Source organism: Chrysemys picta, chromosome 5 (genome assembly GCF_011386835.1).
Source record: "Chrysemys picta bellii isolate R12L10 chromosome 5, ASM1138683v2, whole genome shotgun sequence".
In the NCBI taxonomy this organism is placed as follows: Eukaryota; Metazoa; Chordata; order Testudines; family Emydidae; genus Chrysemys; species Chrysemys picta.
Genome location: NC_088795.1, coordinates 142,476,895 through 142,491,781, shown reverse-complemented (window position 1 = coordinate 142,491,781; position 14,887 = coordinate 142,476,895). Strand labels below are relative to the sequence as shown.

The window sequence follows — 14,887 nt, the reverse complement described above, 5'->3', positions numbered from 1 at the left end:
GGGGGCAGTGTGGGGCCAGGCCTGCGTCCTGCCCCTTGCCTCTTGACCACGCCCCCCAACCATGGCACCCTGGGCAGTCACCCACATCGCTGGCCCCGAAGGCCAGCCCTATCCTATGGGCATCCACAACTGTCCAAATCTGCATATTTTCCTATGTGTGACCAGCCACAGGTGGGAGATCTGCTGTCCAAAGAGACAGAACCTGCTCACTGCTCTGGCGGTAACATGGGACGAGAGGGGGCACGTGTGGAATCAAAGGTTAGTGTGTTACACAAGCACTCCTGGTGAGTATGAGCAGCACTGGTACAAGCAGCCAAGTGGGCACATGCCCAGCGATACACAAACTGGGGTGGCTGAACGCCGACATAACGTTGTAGCGTAGACACGGCCTCGGTAGCCATCTCTGGGGCTGTACAGGAAGTTTCCAGGCAGGACAGGCAGCCTTGCAGGTTCCACACACTCACCGAGAGCCGAGCCGGTCAGAGCTCAGGGGGAAAGGTTACAAACATGGGAGCTAGAGACAGCCCTGGGGGCTTGGTGGCTGATCCATGTGGGACCAAGAGCTGTGTCTGCTGTGACGGCTGCATCCCAGTTCCTGAACCACCTGGGTAAGAGGCTCCTGATTCCCCATCTCACTGAACAGCGAGGAGATGGGTGTCTGTTAGTCTTGAGACGGGTTTAATACCCAAAGAGATGACCTAGATTCCTGGGGCTCTGTCTGCTGGCAGCTCAGGGAGAGGCGCACTGTCCCTGGTAGAAACGGGAGTCAAGGCAGACTCAGGGAGTGACATGCCCCTCCCAGGGAGCACAGGAAAGCGGAGAAGCCATTTCTTGAGTCAGTCTGGAGCCAGCCAAGGCAAGGGCAGGACTGGCTGTGTCGATCTGGTGAGTCCGAGGCTTGCAGGGAGGGTTCCCCCTGAGAACTGGCCTCTAGGGACCTGACAATAAGATCCCTCAGCTGGGCTTTTCCTTCCCAGTTTGTAGTGTTTTGCTGGCGTAAGCAGAGTCAGGATGAGCTCTACCCTGACATCTGGTGGTGAATTATGGCGAGGGTGGAAAAGAACTCCAGGGGCTGATCTTGTTTGCATAGGCACACCCACTCGCCTGGCATGAAACCACAGCAACTCAAAGTGGTTACTTTGGCTGGTGTGGGATCCCCAGTTTCTCTGTTATTGGGGCAGGAAGAATAAAGTTTTGTTACCCTGATTCTGTGAATCAAGGCCAGTGGAACTGTTGTATGACAGAAGGACTGAGTGAGTCATTCACCATTACCTAAGTAGCATTTGCTTGTCAAGGGGCTTGGGTTACAAAACCCAGTGAATTGAGAGAGGATGGGGACAGGTACTTGTACCTGATGGTGTGGCCCCCTCCCTGAGGGGGGTTGAAACACCAATTGCACTACCTCCTCTCTCCACTGTTGAATGTCAGAGTTAACTTTGATTCCCTCAGGAGTCTAGTTACAGACTGCTGAGCTGAGTTCACTTTGGGCCAATAGTGCACCAGCACTGGGGCTCCCCTACTACGAGCTGAAATCACAAAAGAGCTAAAGCTATTTAAGAGCTGAGATCACTGAGGCTGTGTTAGCTAGTGGGGGAGCCTGAAGCTATATTGCTAAGCTAACTTAGCTTAGCCGGAGGGGAGCGGAGCGGCTGGAGGAGCAGAGCAGAGCCTTGTGGGAGCGGCCCAAGGGACGGCTGGAGCGGCTCACAGGTCAGGGAGCGGAGCGGCGCAGCTCACAGGTCAGTGAGCGGAGCGGCTCACAGGTCGGTGAGCGGAGCGGAGCAGCTGCCAGAGCAGTTCGTGGGGCTGCGGGTGGAGTGGAGCAGTTCGTGGTGAAGGCTGCGGTGGAACCCCACGGAGAAGCAGCCGGTTGGCCTCGGATCACGTAAGGTGCTCCTTAACACCCTGCTCAACCCCCCCCTTTGAACTCTGGGGCTGCACTGATCATGGACAGAGACTTTGGGGGGTTGTCGGACTTTTGGGACTTTTGTGATTCTTGGGTTGCTGGACCCAAGAGACTTTGGGATTGGTGGACTTTTGGGACTTTGGTGATTCTTGGGTCGCTGGTTTCAAGAACCAACGGGAGAGGACACGGCCCAATTTGCTGGGGTGGGTCTTCGCTCATGGTTTGGTCTAAAAACTCTAGTTGTGGTGTTTTTTCCATTTAATGCTGATGTTGTTTACCTCATGTTATTAAACATTTTCTGTTACACTCAGACTCCGTGCTTGCGAGAGGGGAAGTATTGCCTCTTAGAGGTGCCCGGGGGGTGGTATGTAATTGTCCCAGGTCACTGGGTGGGGGCTCGAGCCGGTTTTGCATTGCGTTATTGAAACGGAACCCCTAGATACAGAACCCGGCCCTTGTTGCTGCCAACTTAGATGGGCAGAAGGGTTACACTGGGAAACTTTCCCAGCCAGGCTGAGTTTGCCCTCCAGCCCCCTAGGAAGACCAATCCCCACAGGGTCAGCTCTGCTCTGGCTGCTAATCCAGGGCTGCTGCCTACTGGGAGTGTGTCTGGACGCTGGGCTAGGAGACAACAGTTTGGATGTTAGTGTAGTTGTGTAACCTGCACCTTCAGCGCTGCACCCCTTTGTGGTGAGGGGAAATCCTGGGACCGACGCAGCCTGACTCCTGCCTGAGGAGGATCCCAGCCAGCAGAGCTCAGCCCCTCTGCAGTGACCGAGGGGTCCAGAGTCAGCTCTGAACCTGAGGATCATTCATGGAGTTTGTGAGTGCACCATCTTTTAGCTAGTCAGTCAGGGAAATTGTTTTGGGGACCCCCTGAACTGTGTCCTCGAGCCAGGGAGTGAGGGTTTGGGGGTTTTATAACCTGCTGCCTATTAAACCTGTGGAGGGACTTACCACCTCCTCCCACTTGTGAGTCCTTTGGGCTGTAGTGAACCCAGTCAGCCACACTGCTAAACCGCTGCAGAGAAGACATCGTGGTCATCGGTCATCAAGGGCCCCAACAAAGTACGGTACCGACAGGACACTGATTTTACATTTGCTACCTCAAGTCATGTGACTGGGGAATGTCACGGGTATTATCAGCCTTGGGACCGGTGACCCTAAGAGTAGTGTTTTACCCTGTTATGTTATATTTGTCTGCTGTTTAATATAATTATTGTGTTGACTACATTGTATGTGTTTCTGTTGCAAAATTGCCACCTTTAAATCTGTTACTGAATGGCCAGAGAGGTTGAAGTGTTCTCCTACTGGTTTTTGAATGTTCAGATTCCTGATCTCAGATTTGTGTCCATTTATTCCTTTGCGTAGAGACTGTCCGGTTTGGCCAATGTACATGGCAGAGGGGCATTGCTGGCACATGATGTCATATATCACATTGGTAGATGTGCAGGTGAATGAGCCCCTCATGGTGTGGCTGATCTGGTTAGGTCCTGTGATGGTGTCGCTGGTGTAGATATGTGGGCAGAGTTGGCATCGAGGTTTGTTGCATTGATTGGTTCCTGAGTAAGAGTTGTTATGGTGCGGTGTGTGGTTGCTGGTAAGAATATGCTTAAGGAGCGAAGGAAGCAACAGGGAAAGGACAGAAGAAGTTGACCACTAGGCATCCTGCTTAGGACCATGGGACAGATGCAGCCAGCCAAGTAAATTTGTTAGTCTCTAAGGTGCCACAAGTACTCCTGTTATTTTTACCATGTTATGTTTGATTTGACTCCTGCTTAATATAATTACTGTGTTGAATACATTGTATGTGTTTGTGTTATTTCTTGGGAGTCTCCAATGATCTGGCAAGTAAGTGGGGGTTACCCTGTGGTTAGAATTTTCCTCCCAAGCTGCCCTGGTGACCCTGCCAGGAAGGAGCGAGGGGGGTGGAGGCACCGCTAAATACATTCATAGGGAAACTAAAGAAGATACACCCAGCTGAGTGGGTGGCGGAATCCAGAAGAACCCAGGCCTGTCCATCAAAACCTGTAAGCCAACTGGCAATGAAGAAGGTAACCGGGTGGAGAGGGGGCGCTACATGGGAAGTGCTGCTGGCCAGATGGATCTTTGGACTGGTGTTTGCTGAGGAGATTCTGAGGTGCTGGGCAGGGATGGAGACGCCGCCATTCTCCTCAGGCCGTGGAGAGTCCAGAGGTCACACACATATATTCTGCCTCCACCTCCCCCAGCCCATTGCATCTCTGTGCCCTGCTCCAGCATCGCCACTGGTCCAGCACGGCCTGACTCCTGGCAGCGGCTTCCCCCTCACCTGCCAGGTGGGTGGTGTCAGGGGCGGGCTGGCCCTTTTAGGGGATTTGGGCTCAGCCCCATCAGTGTACAGTTATCACCCCCCCCCCCCAAAGGTGGTGGGTTTGGGACACTGGCTGGATCAGACACACGTGATGGTAGGGGCAGGGCTGCTTGTAAAATGGAGCCTGCTGTATCACAGAGGGGAGACAAGTGGCACAGAAAGACATAGGGGGCTGGTGGGTGAGGCCTAGAGTCTTGCAAGGGGCTGGTAGAGCTCCCTCCCTTAGAGAGAGCTGGTGTCTGGTGCCCTGATAGAAGGGTAAAGGGCAGAAAGAGACCTGTGGAGGATCCAGAGGGGATCCAGGGAGCACCTTCCCCCACCCCAGCTAGAGGGAAAGGCCTGGCTGGAGCTACCTGAGTGAGGGCCAGGAGCCAACCCTTAAGGCCTGGTCGTCAGTGCAGAAGAGGGATGTTAACTCATAGAATCATAGAAAAATTGAGTCAGAAGGGGCCACAAGGGTCATCTAGTCTAATCCCTGCCAAGATGCCAGGTTTGCTGTGTATAAACCATCCCAGACAGTCGGCTAGCCTTTGAAACCCTCCAGTGAAGGAGCTTCCACGACCCCCCTACGCATCTGTTCCATTGTCCTACTGTTCTGACAGTGAGGAAGTTTGTCCTGAGATTTAATCTCAATCTGCTGTGCTGTAGTTTGACCCCATCGCCTCTCGTCCTGCTCTCTCTGGCAAAAGAGAACAACTTTTCTCCATCTTTTTTATGCCAATCTTTCAAGTGTTTGAAGACCGCTGTCATGTCCCCCGTTAGTCTCCTCTTCTGCAAACCAAAATACCCAGTTCCTTCAGTCTTTGCTCAGACGCCTTCCAAAGCATTCCATCCCTCTGCCCATCTGTGTCCACCTCTGTATACTCTCCAGTTTCTCTACATCCTTTCTATACATTGGTGACCAAAATTGGACACAGTACTCCAACTGAGGCCTACCCAGCGCCGAAGAGAGCAGTACTGTCATCTCCTGTGACTTGCAAGCTATGCCTCTGTTAATGCAACCTAAAATTGCTTTTGTTTTTTCTGAAAAAGCATCACATTGCTGACTCATGTTGAGGTTGGGATCCACCACAACTCCCAGATCCTTCTCGGCAGTGCTGCTGCCAAACCAGTTTCCCCCCATTCTGTATTTGTGTGTTTGGTTGTTCTTCCCTATGTGTAGCACCTTACATTTGTCTTTCTTGAATTTCATGTTGTTGTCTATAGCCCAGTTCTCCAATTTAGCAGGATCGCTCTGAATTTTAGCTTTATCCTCCAAAGTGTTGCAACCCTCCCCTCCTAGCCTTGTATCATCTGCAAACTTGATCAGTATGCTCTCCATGCCTACACCCAGTGTACGGGGAGATTTTGGCAAACCAGTAAAGTGCCTGAAACCACTATGGCTTATTTCTAAAAAGAACCAAGTCAGCAGGGGAGGGGGTTTGGGGGCCACAGAAAGGGCAGCTTGACCCGTGTCCTTCCTGATAAGAATAGTGTTCAAGTTGCTGATATATGCATTTTAGAGGAGCAGGAATGTGTCTGACAGGGTCTCAAGGCTGCAAACTCTGGAGAAAACCCACACCTGGTTAATCAATAATCAGAAGGAGAGACCAGTCCCAAAGAGTCCCACTACCTCAAACTTTTCCCCTTATTTATAATACAATGACATGTCCCTTAAAGAAAACTTGTAAAGCAAGCAGTTTGAATGGTCCAGCAAGAGGTTTCCTTTACTCACTATGAGAAGTACCTTAAGTTGCAGCTGGTCCCTTTGAAATGAATGAGGCTGCTTGTGGGGGAAGGTATAACCCACTGTGGATTAGCATAGCAGAACCCAGCCCTATTGCATCGGGAGTTTTTTGTAAGCTAGCTTCCATCCTCAGCCAACGTGAGAAACAACATTTTCAGAGGGGGAAAGGGGGTTTTCCTGTTAAAACCAAGTTCTGCCCCAGCCTAGTGTTAACCTCAAGAGAACATGTATTCGGGCTCTCTTTGTGCTTGTTAGAGGAAAGGGCAGAAAGAAATATATGTGGGGTAAGGAAAGAGATTCCTATACTTCCTGTTTCCTTAGATTCGACCCTCCATATCCAGCATCTGTCATCTGGTAGGGTTGATCTTCCCATAAAAAGTCCTTCCCACGTGAATAACGAGGAGTCAGTCCTGATAAGTTGAAAGACAAATGAAGTGTATTGCGGGATTGGTGTACAATAAATGGGACAAAGAAAAGGAGGGAATAAACAGTAAAATTATGTAAGCCAGTGATTTTCCCCAAATAAACCCTATAAACAGGTAAGTAAACCCCTTAATAGAAACCTCCTTCTATAGATCAAGCGTCGATTGTTGCCTGGGACCTCAATCCTCCGGCTAGTTGAAAGCCATTGGAGAGGAGCTCCAGGGAGTCCCTTGATGTTCCTCTGGGTCTGTAGAAGAATAGATGGTCCGTCGGGGGACAGCAGCTGAAGGTGGATGATGGTAAGAGGGATGTGGCTGTCTGTCCTTCTCTTCTCCTTGCAGGTGATGACAAAGTAGAAGCAGAGCTGTGGAAGGAAAACCCGAGCCCCCTCTACCACTAGGATGGGGAGGTGAGTGCAAGTCAGACCCTTACTGTCACTCAGATGGACAGCAGCTGAGCAGTGGTCAGGGCAGATTTATATAATCTGGCCCGAGAAACCCCGTAGAAGGAGCAGAAAACCCCTTCTGGGAAACCCTGTGGAAAAGGCGGTAAAAAACAGGTCTATCTAGAAGTTGTTTACCACTTCTGAGGAGAAATAAAAGGCGGGAAAACTGTGATCAGCTGGATGACATGGGCACAAAGACCATTTTGCAAATCAATATGGGATCCTGAAATTATACCAAACATACAAAACGGACATTACCTAACAGTCCCCTCCTTGTAGGAGTTATAGCGATAAGCGTAAGTACTACAAACGTATAAAACAGATACTTAAACTAACAATCCCAAGGCATTAATATCAAATTGTACCCCGGGTGTCCTCTTACCATTTCCTTTTTTATACATACAGAAACCAATAATTAACATAATCAGATAGAGTCATAATCAGTTGTAACAAGTATTTTATTCCATTTACTGATTGTAAAAGACAAAAGAAAACACTTTGTGACTGCATGACGCTCAGAGATAGCCTATCTGCAGAACATCCCACCCCTTAACTTTTCCTCCTTTATCTGTCGGTTTGATGATTTCATCTGAAATGCTATTTGGGTCCTGGGCCTCTGTCACTTTCTCCACCAATTCTGCCCCTAGAGCTAAATGTTCCTGGGTTAAACAGAGGCACTGCAGTGCGTATCCCAATGTGATGATGATATTTAACACACTCTCCAGACACAAACTACTGCTAATGTCTTTAATTTTACAGTTTACATCTAAAGACCAGTACACGCAGTCGTGATGCCTTTGACCGGGGGCATTTATGCTGCACCCAGGACAATCTTCATTTTGTTTCTCTCTCAGGCAGTGCTTGATGATTCTGTGCACAGCCGCTCGCACAATTGCATGCATCACGGTTTTACGGTTATGAACTCGCACCGGCTTAATACCGAATTTCCCCCTCAACGTTAGATAGTACAGGCCTATAGAATAAGCATCCGCCGCTGTTTCGGCATTCTGTTGAGCGTCTGGTTCTGGGTCTGGGCCAAAACAGATCAGGCCCAATCCGCTGGACCCTTCGCAGCTCTCGGTGTCCAGAACCGCCAAGTCCTCTGAAGAACCATCGCTCAGCTGCTCAAAAATTTAGAGGAAGAAATATGTGTAAGGCATTTTTGTACTTTTTCATAACATGCTTTAAAACCTTTTACATGGTGTGTCAAGAGACCCCTTCCACATATGCTTTTAAAAACAACAAACAACAACAAATGCAATATGTCTCTGTGCAGGCGTGATACAAAAGGCTCTAGCCAACCGAGCACCGGTGACTGGGTCCCTGCCAAACCATCCCTTGAACATTCTTACATACAACGTACCTGTGCCTCGTCTCCGGACAGCCCTTTGTTTGATTCGTTTGGATTCTCCTGGCTGGGGTCCAGAGTCTCAAAGAAATCTTGGCCCAGCGGTCTGGCCTCGTGTTTCTCCACCGCGTCGTTCTTGTGGGTACAGGCGTTGTTCACTATCCCTGTCTCCCCGCTCCCGTGACCCGTCTCAAGCACTCTTCAGGTCCCATAGATACGTCTCTTCAGAGAGGCTTGACTGCCAGTGTTGGCCAGGGCCTTCGAGGTGCAGCCATCTTTAATCATCAGACCTGTTTACATAGAAGCTCCTTCTTATCTTATCTTATCTCTGATCCACTGGCTCACAAAGGCTGTTTTTGCTAATGGGCTTTGCTGAAGAAGCACGCTGCTTCAAATTGTCCTAACTAAAAAATGACCAATGTTAGTCTAAAACATAGGGGAAAACTTTTGTATCACTATAAATTGCTTTCATAAACAGGTTCTCTGTGTTTTTAACCCTGGGATGTTTCTGCAGGCACACTTCTTATTGAAATGCATATGCAAAAGTGCTAAATGAAGGAATGTGTCTTCAGATAGGCTTCTCTTTTAAAGTGTTTATTCCTTTACAAAACTTAATATAACTTTCACTTCTATTTTTAAAAAGTGGGTAGGAAGCAGCCTTCTTATCTCTGATCCACTGACTCTCAGATGCTGTTTTTGCTAACAGTGGCTTTGCTGAAAAAGCATGTGTCATGGACTGTGGGGGAGACAGGGCCCTGCACCCCCCACTTCCTGCGATTCACCGTGACTCTCAGCCAACCAGGAAAACAGAAGGTTTATTAGACGACAGGAAAACAGTCCAAAACAGAGTGTGTAGGTACAGAAAACAGGACCCTTCAATCAGGTGCTAAATAAAGGGATGTGTCTTCATATAGGCTTGTCTTTTAAAGTGTTTATCCCTTTACAAGACTTAATATAACTTTCACCTTTATTTGTTAAAAAAAGTGGGGGAAGAAGCAATCTTCCTCTCTCTGATCCACTGGCTCACAGACGCTGTTTTTGCTGCTGCTTCAAATTGTCCTCACTAAAAGCAAAGGGAAAAGCTTTTAAAAACTTTTTGTTAGTAAGGGTTTGTGGGTTTAACCCTGGGGTGTTTCTGCATGCTCATTTTTTATTAAAACACATGCAAAAGTGCTAAATAAAGGGCTGTCTCTTCATATAGGCTTGTCCTTTCAAGTGATTATTCCTTTACAAAACTTAATATAACGTTTACTTGCTTTTGTTAAAAAGTGGGGAAGAAGCAGCCTTCTTATCGCTGATCCACTGACTCACCAGATGCTATTTTTGCTAACAGCCGCTTTGTTGCAGCTTCAAATTGTCCTCACTAAAAAATAACCAATGTTAGTCTAAAACATAATGGAAAACTTTTAAAAATTGTTTGTTACTAAGGGTCTATGGTTTTAACCTTTATTAAAGTCCCTATATAAGAGGACAACATGGTGGGAAAGATGCTTGGGGTCTGCTTTTTTAGATAAGAATAAGGCAGTTAAAGGGGGTGGGAGTGGGAGATGGCTCCTTTTTAAAAACCTTGGGACTGTAGGATTGGTTCAGGAAAATGTAATCTATGACCCAGCTGTAGAACAGCCTCTGGTGGAGATAACTGTCCTGAGGGGGGCTGTGAACCTGGGAAGTTGCCTCTTTCCCCAGGAACAGCCGCAAGGGTAAGATCTCTCTCTCTCTCTGACTCAACCACGTGCTGTCTATTTGCCCTTTGTAAAGGGGCTTTCTCCCCCCCCCCCTTTTCTTGCCCTGTTCTCTCTTTTAACCAAACTTTATATGTTTCTCTTTTATTTAAGACTTTTTAAATGCTCTTTTCTTAACCTGTCCTTGTATTTAATAGTTTAAATGAATCTTTCTTAACCAACCTTTATAGTTTTACCATGTGCTCACTAAATAGTCTCTGCCTTAGTAAATGGCATTTTGCCATGTGTTCTTTTTTAGCCTATTTTTCAATATTATTTCATGTTTTTAAATGCTCTTTTCTTAACCTACCCTTATATTTAATACAACTTTTACATTTACCTCAAATATTTTTATTCTTTAATAACATAGCAAACTAGTCCTTTAAAAACACCTCTCCTTCTCATACTCACCAAAAATGTCTTTTCTTTAATAACTTGCCTCTCTTCTTTCAAACTAACCCTTTAAAAAGAAAAATCTTTATTCTTCTTTAAGTTCTCTTTCTATTCTTTAATAATATGTCAAACGACACCTTTAAAATAATCTCTTCTCACTAAACCTAAGCAAACAATCTTTCTTTGCTTTTTTCCCCTCTAACCCTTACCAAATCTTTCTTTCTTTAATCTTTAAGATCTCTCACTCTATTCTTTCAACCTTTTTTTCTAAACAATCAACCAAATGTTTCAAAGCACAGACACGCAACATTCCCCCATCCAAACAAAAAATAATCAAACTTTTTTTTTCAAAATGGCCAACAGCTCCAAACCTTGACACCAACAGAAACGAGAACAGAGGGCAGGACATAAGCCCTAAATGGAGCATGGAAACCTGTCAAAAATACATGGTGATGAATACTATCGAGGTATATACTATTCATAACCCAGCCTGTCCATGGGCCTGCTTACAAATCCATCTGAAAGGCAGAGTGCAGTTGGCATCATTCCACAAATTCAAGTTGCTTGAGCGGGTCTCAACACAGTCTTCTCTGACTTCTGTCCCCTGATGCCAGTTATCTGGCTGATTCTCCTCCAAGAACCTACAGATCAGAGTGTTAATGTCTCAGGGGAGAACCACAGCCAATTCCTGAGCTCAGTTCTGCTCTGTGGACTCTGTTGTTGGTACGGGACCAAGACACCCAGCAATGAATCTTTCTTAACCAACCTTTATATTTTTACCAGGAGCTTACTAAATAGTCTCTGCCTTAGTAAATGGCATTTTGCCATGTGTTCTTTTTAACCTATTTTTCAATATTATTTCATGTTTTTAAATGCTCTTTTCTTAACCTACCTTTATATTTAATACACCTTTTACATTTATCTCAAATATTTTTATTCTTTAAAAACATACCAGAGTCCTTTAAAAACACCTCTCTTTCTCAACCTCACCAAAAATCTCTTTTCTTTAATAACTTGCCTCTATTCTTTCAAACAAACCCTTTAAAAACAAAAATCTTTATTCTTTTTAAAGTTCTCTTTCTATTCTTTAATAATATGTCAGTCTACACCTTTAAAATCATTTCTTCTTATGAAACAATCTTTCTTTCCTTTTTTCTCCTCTAACCTTTACCAAATCTTTCTTTCTTTCTTTCTTTCTTTCTTTCTTTAATCTTTAAGCTCTCTCATTCTATTCTTTCAACCTTTTTCTCTAAACAATCAAAGAAATGTTTCAAAGCACAAGCACACACCATTCCCCCATCCAAACAAAAAATACTCAACTTTTTTTTTTCAAAACGGCCAACAGCACCAAACCTTGACACCAACAGAAATGAGAATGGAGGGCAGGACATAAGCCCTAAATGGACCATAGAAACCTGTCAAAATATATGGTGATTAATACTATTGAGGTATATACTACTCAGAGCCCAGCCTGTCCATGGGCCTGCTTACAAATCCACCTGAAAGGCAGAGTGCAGTTGGCATCATTCCACAAATACAGGTCACTTGAGCAGGTCTCAATATAGTCTTCTCTGCCTCCTGTCCCCTGATCCCAGTTATCTGGCTCATTGTGTGTCTAGAAACTACAGATCAGAGTGTTAATGTCTCAGGGGAGAACCACAGCCAATTCCTGAGCTCAGTTCTGCTCTGTGGACTCTGTGGTCGGCAGGGGACCAAAACACCCAGCAATGACGCGGTGAAGCGATCCACCCCCCGGCCACCCCTCAGAGTTCTCTACAGCTCTTGTGGCCATGGTAACGAAGGGCTTCTGACGGCTGGGGGTACCAACTGCCCTGCGCCTGACAGGCCAGCAAAGAGCCCAAGTCAGTCTGTGGCTCCAAATGCTGACAGCAGCAACTCCGATCTCAGTGCCCAGAACCAAAGCACGTGGCACAGCATGTCCCAGGCACCCTCGAGATGGGAACGCAGGAACGGGAAGAGAGGGTAGTGGGAGTCAGTCATTAACTTCTCCAGGGCCCTGCTTATGGGCCTCGTCCACAGCCCACTGAGGTCACTGCACTGACTGCAGCTGGCTCCGGCCATGCCCCCGGCCCCACAGCCTCCCCTTCCCCAGCCTGACAGAGGGGAGAGCACAGTGCAATCCCAAGGAGAGCGTGAACCTGCCACTCACTCCAGATTCACCTGGCTGTACTGAGTTGACTTGGGGCCAGATCCTCAGCTGGTGTAAATCCCTGTGGTTCATTCAAGTCAATGCCGAGTTACCCCAGGGGAGGCTCTGGCCCTGGGTCTCAGTGGGCACTGAACACACGCTCCGTGTTTAGGCTACTGCTCTAAGCAAAGGGGCATCAGTAGAAATTCGTGAGAGGATTCATTGCTGTTGTGGCGTTGCCCGGGGGCCTCCCTCAGGATCGGGCCCGCTGTGCCAGGTGCTGAATAGACACAAGGGGCTGTACAGACGCTGCCCGAAAGAGCTTGTCACCAAACATGTAAAAAATAATCACTTCTCTCAAGCTTTACTCACTCCCTGCTTGTTAGACTGGATGCCCTTGCAGTCTCCTCTCACCCGATGGTTCTGTGATTCTATGACCACATTTTACTGTGTGTTTGTGCAGCACCTAGTGTTATGGAAAGCAGAGCCTGTGTGCAGCTTCTGGGCACTGTAGCTGTCCATGTGCTTATTAACAATCCTGACAGCTCCGCTCCTGGTGTGTCTCAGGGGCCTGTCTGCTAACTGTAGGCCTAGATCCTTAGAGGTGTTTAGGCCCCAATCTCCCAGTGATTTCAATGGAAACCAGAGACCCAAATTCCTCTGAGGATCTACACTTGCAAGACTAATGGCCAGCTGCAGTTCAGTTCGGTCGCTGACCTGAGGACATGTGATTTCTAGATCTCCGGGCACAGAGCAACCTGAAAGTGGTTGAAGAAGCAGAGCAGAAGCTCCAAGTCTCTCTGCAGCCTGACAACGCCTCGGACGCCTCAGCAAAAGGATTGGACAGGAAGTCGCAGGACAAGGGTCTTAGGCTTCAGGGTCGGCTCCCCTCCCTTGGCCTGGAAGCTGAGCACTCTCCGGCCTATAGGGATGGTGGGTGCCTGGCATCCTCCTACTCCCCTCCATAGACGTCTCTGCCAGGTTGTCCCATTCCCCGTCTAATGAGCTGCTGCTCTGCCCATTCCTCTGCGAACGGAGGCTCTGCTCCCAGGGACGGGCGGCTGCTCCAGGTTCCCTCCTAGCTCCCTTCCTGGCAGTGGCAGGCTGGCTGCATTCACCCCACGCTCCTAAGCAGGATGCCTAGTGGTCACCATCTTCTGTCCTTTCCCTGTTGCTCCCTTCGCTCCTTAAGCATATTGTCACCAGCAACCACACACCGCACCATAACAACTCTTACTCAGGAACCAGTCAATGCAACAAACCTTGATGCCAACTCTGCCCCCATATCTACACCAGCGACACCATCACAGGACCTAACCAGATCAGCCACACCATGAGGGGCTCATTCACCTGCACATCTACCAATGTGATATATGACATCATGTGCCAGCAATGCCCCTCTGCCATGTACATTGGCCAAACCGGACAATCTCTACGCAAAGGAATAAATGGACACAAATCTGAGATCAGGAATCATAACATTCAAAAACCAGTAGGAGAACACTTCAACCTCTCTGGCCATTCAGTAACAGATTTAAAGGTGGCAATTTTGCAACAGAAAAGCTTCAAAAATGGACTCCAAAGAGAAACTGCTGAACTTCAATTGTTATGCAAACTAGATTCAATCAACTTAGGCTTGAATAGAGACTGGGAATGGCTGAGCATTTACACACATTGAATCTATTTCCCCATGTTAAATATCCTCACAGCTTCTTATCAAACTGTCTTAAATGGGCCACCTTGATTATCACTACAAAAGTTTTTTTTCTCCTGCTGACAACAGGTCATTTTAATTAATTAGCCTCTTAGAGTTGGTTGGGCAATTCCCACCTTTTCATGTTCTCTGTATGTATATATATCTCCTCACTATATGTTCCATTCTATGCATCCGATGAAGTGGGCTGTAGCCCACAAAAGCTTATGCTCAAATAAATTTGTTAGTCTCTAAGGTGCCACAAGTACTCCTGTTCTTTTTACCCTGTTATGTTGTATTTGTCTCCTGTTTAATATAATTACTGTGTTGAATGTGTTTGTGTTATTTCTTGGGAGTCTCCAACTATCTGGCAAGTAAGGGGGGGTTACCCTGTGGTTAGAATTTTCCTCCCAAGCTGCCCTGGTGACCCTGCCAGGAAGGAGTGAGCGGGATGGAGGCACCACCAAATAAATTCATAGGGGAAAATAAAGAAGATACACCCTGCTGAGTGGGTGGCGGGATCCAGAAGAACCCAGGCCTGTCCATCAAAACCTGTAAGCCACCTGGCATTAAGAAGGTAACCAGGTGGAGAGGGGGTGCTACATGGGAAATGCTGCTGGCTGGAAGGAGCTTTGTACTGGTGTTTGCTGAGGAGATTCTGAGGTGCTGGGCAGGGACGGACAGGCCGCCATTCTCCTCAGGCCACGGAGAGTCCAGAGGGGGGACACAT

The 14,887-nt window shown here is 47.4% G+C and overlaps 1 protein-coding gene and 1 long non-coding RNA gene across 2 annotated transcripts in view; one reads left to right on the top strand and one right to left on the bottom strand.

Annotated features, from left to right (window-relative positions):
• The window catches only part of LOC122172806 (C-type lectin domain family 4 member F-like), a 91,055-nt gene that overhangs the window by 26,083 nt on the left and 50,085 nt on the right, over window positions 1-14,887 (top strand). The gene's annotated exons all lie outside the window — the stretch shown is intronic.
• LOC122173280 (uncharacterized) lies at window positions 6,400-9,380 on the bottom strand. The gene is made up of 2 exons (XR_010601975.1): window positions 8,217-9,380; window positions 6,400-7,974 (listed from the first exon to the last, which is right to left on the bottom strand). It is a non-coding gene; the product is annotated as an uncharacterized LOC122173280 (long non-coding RNA).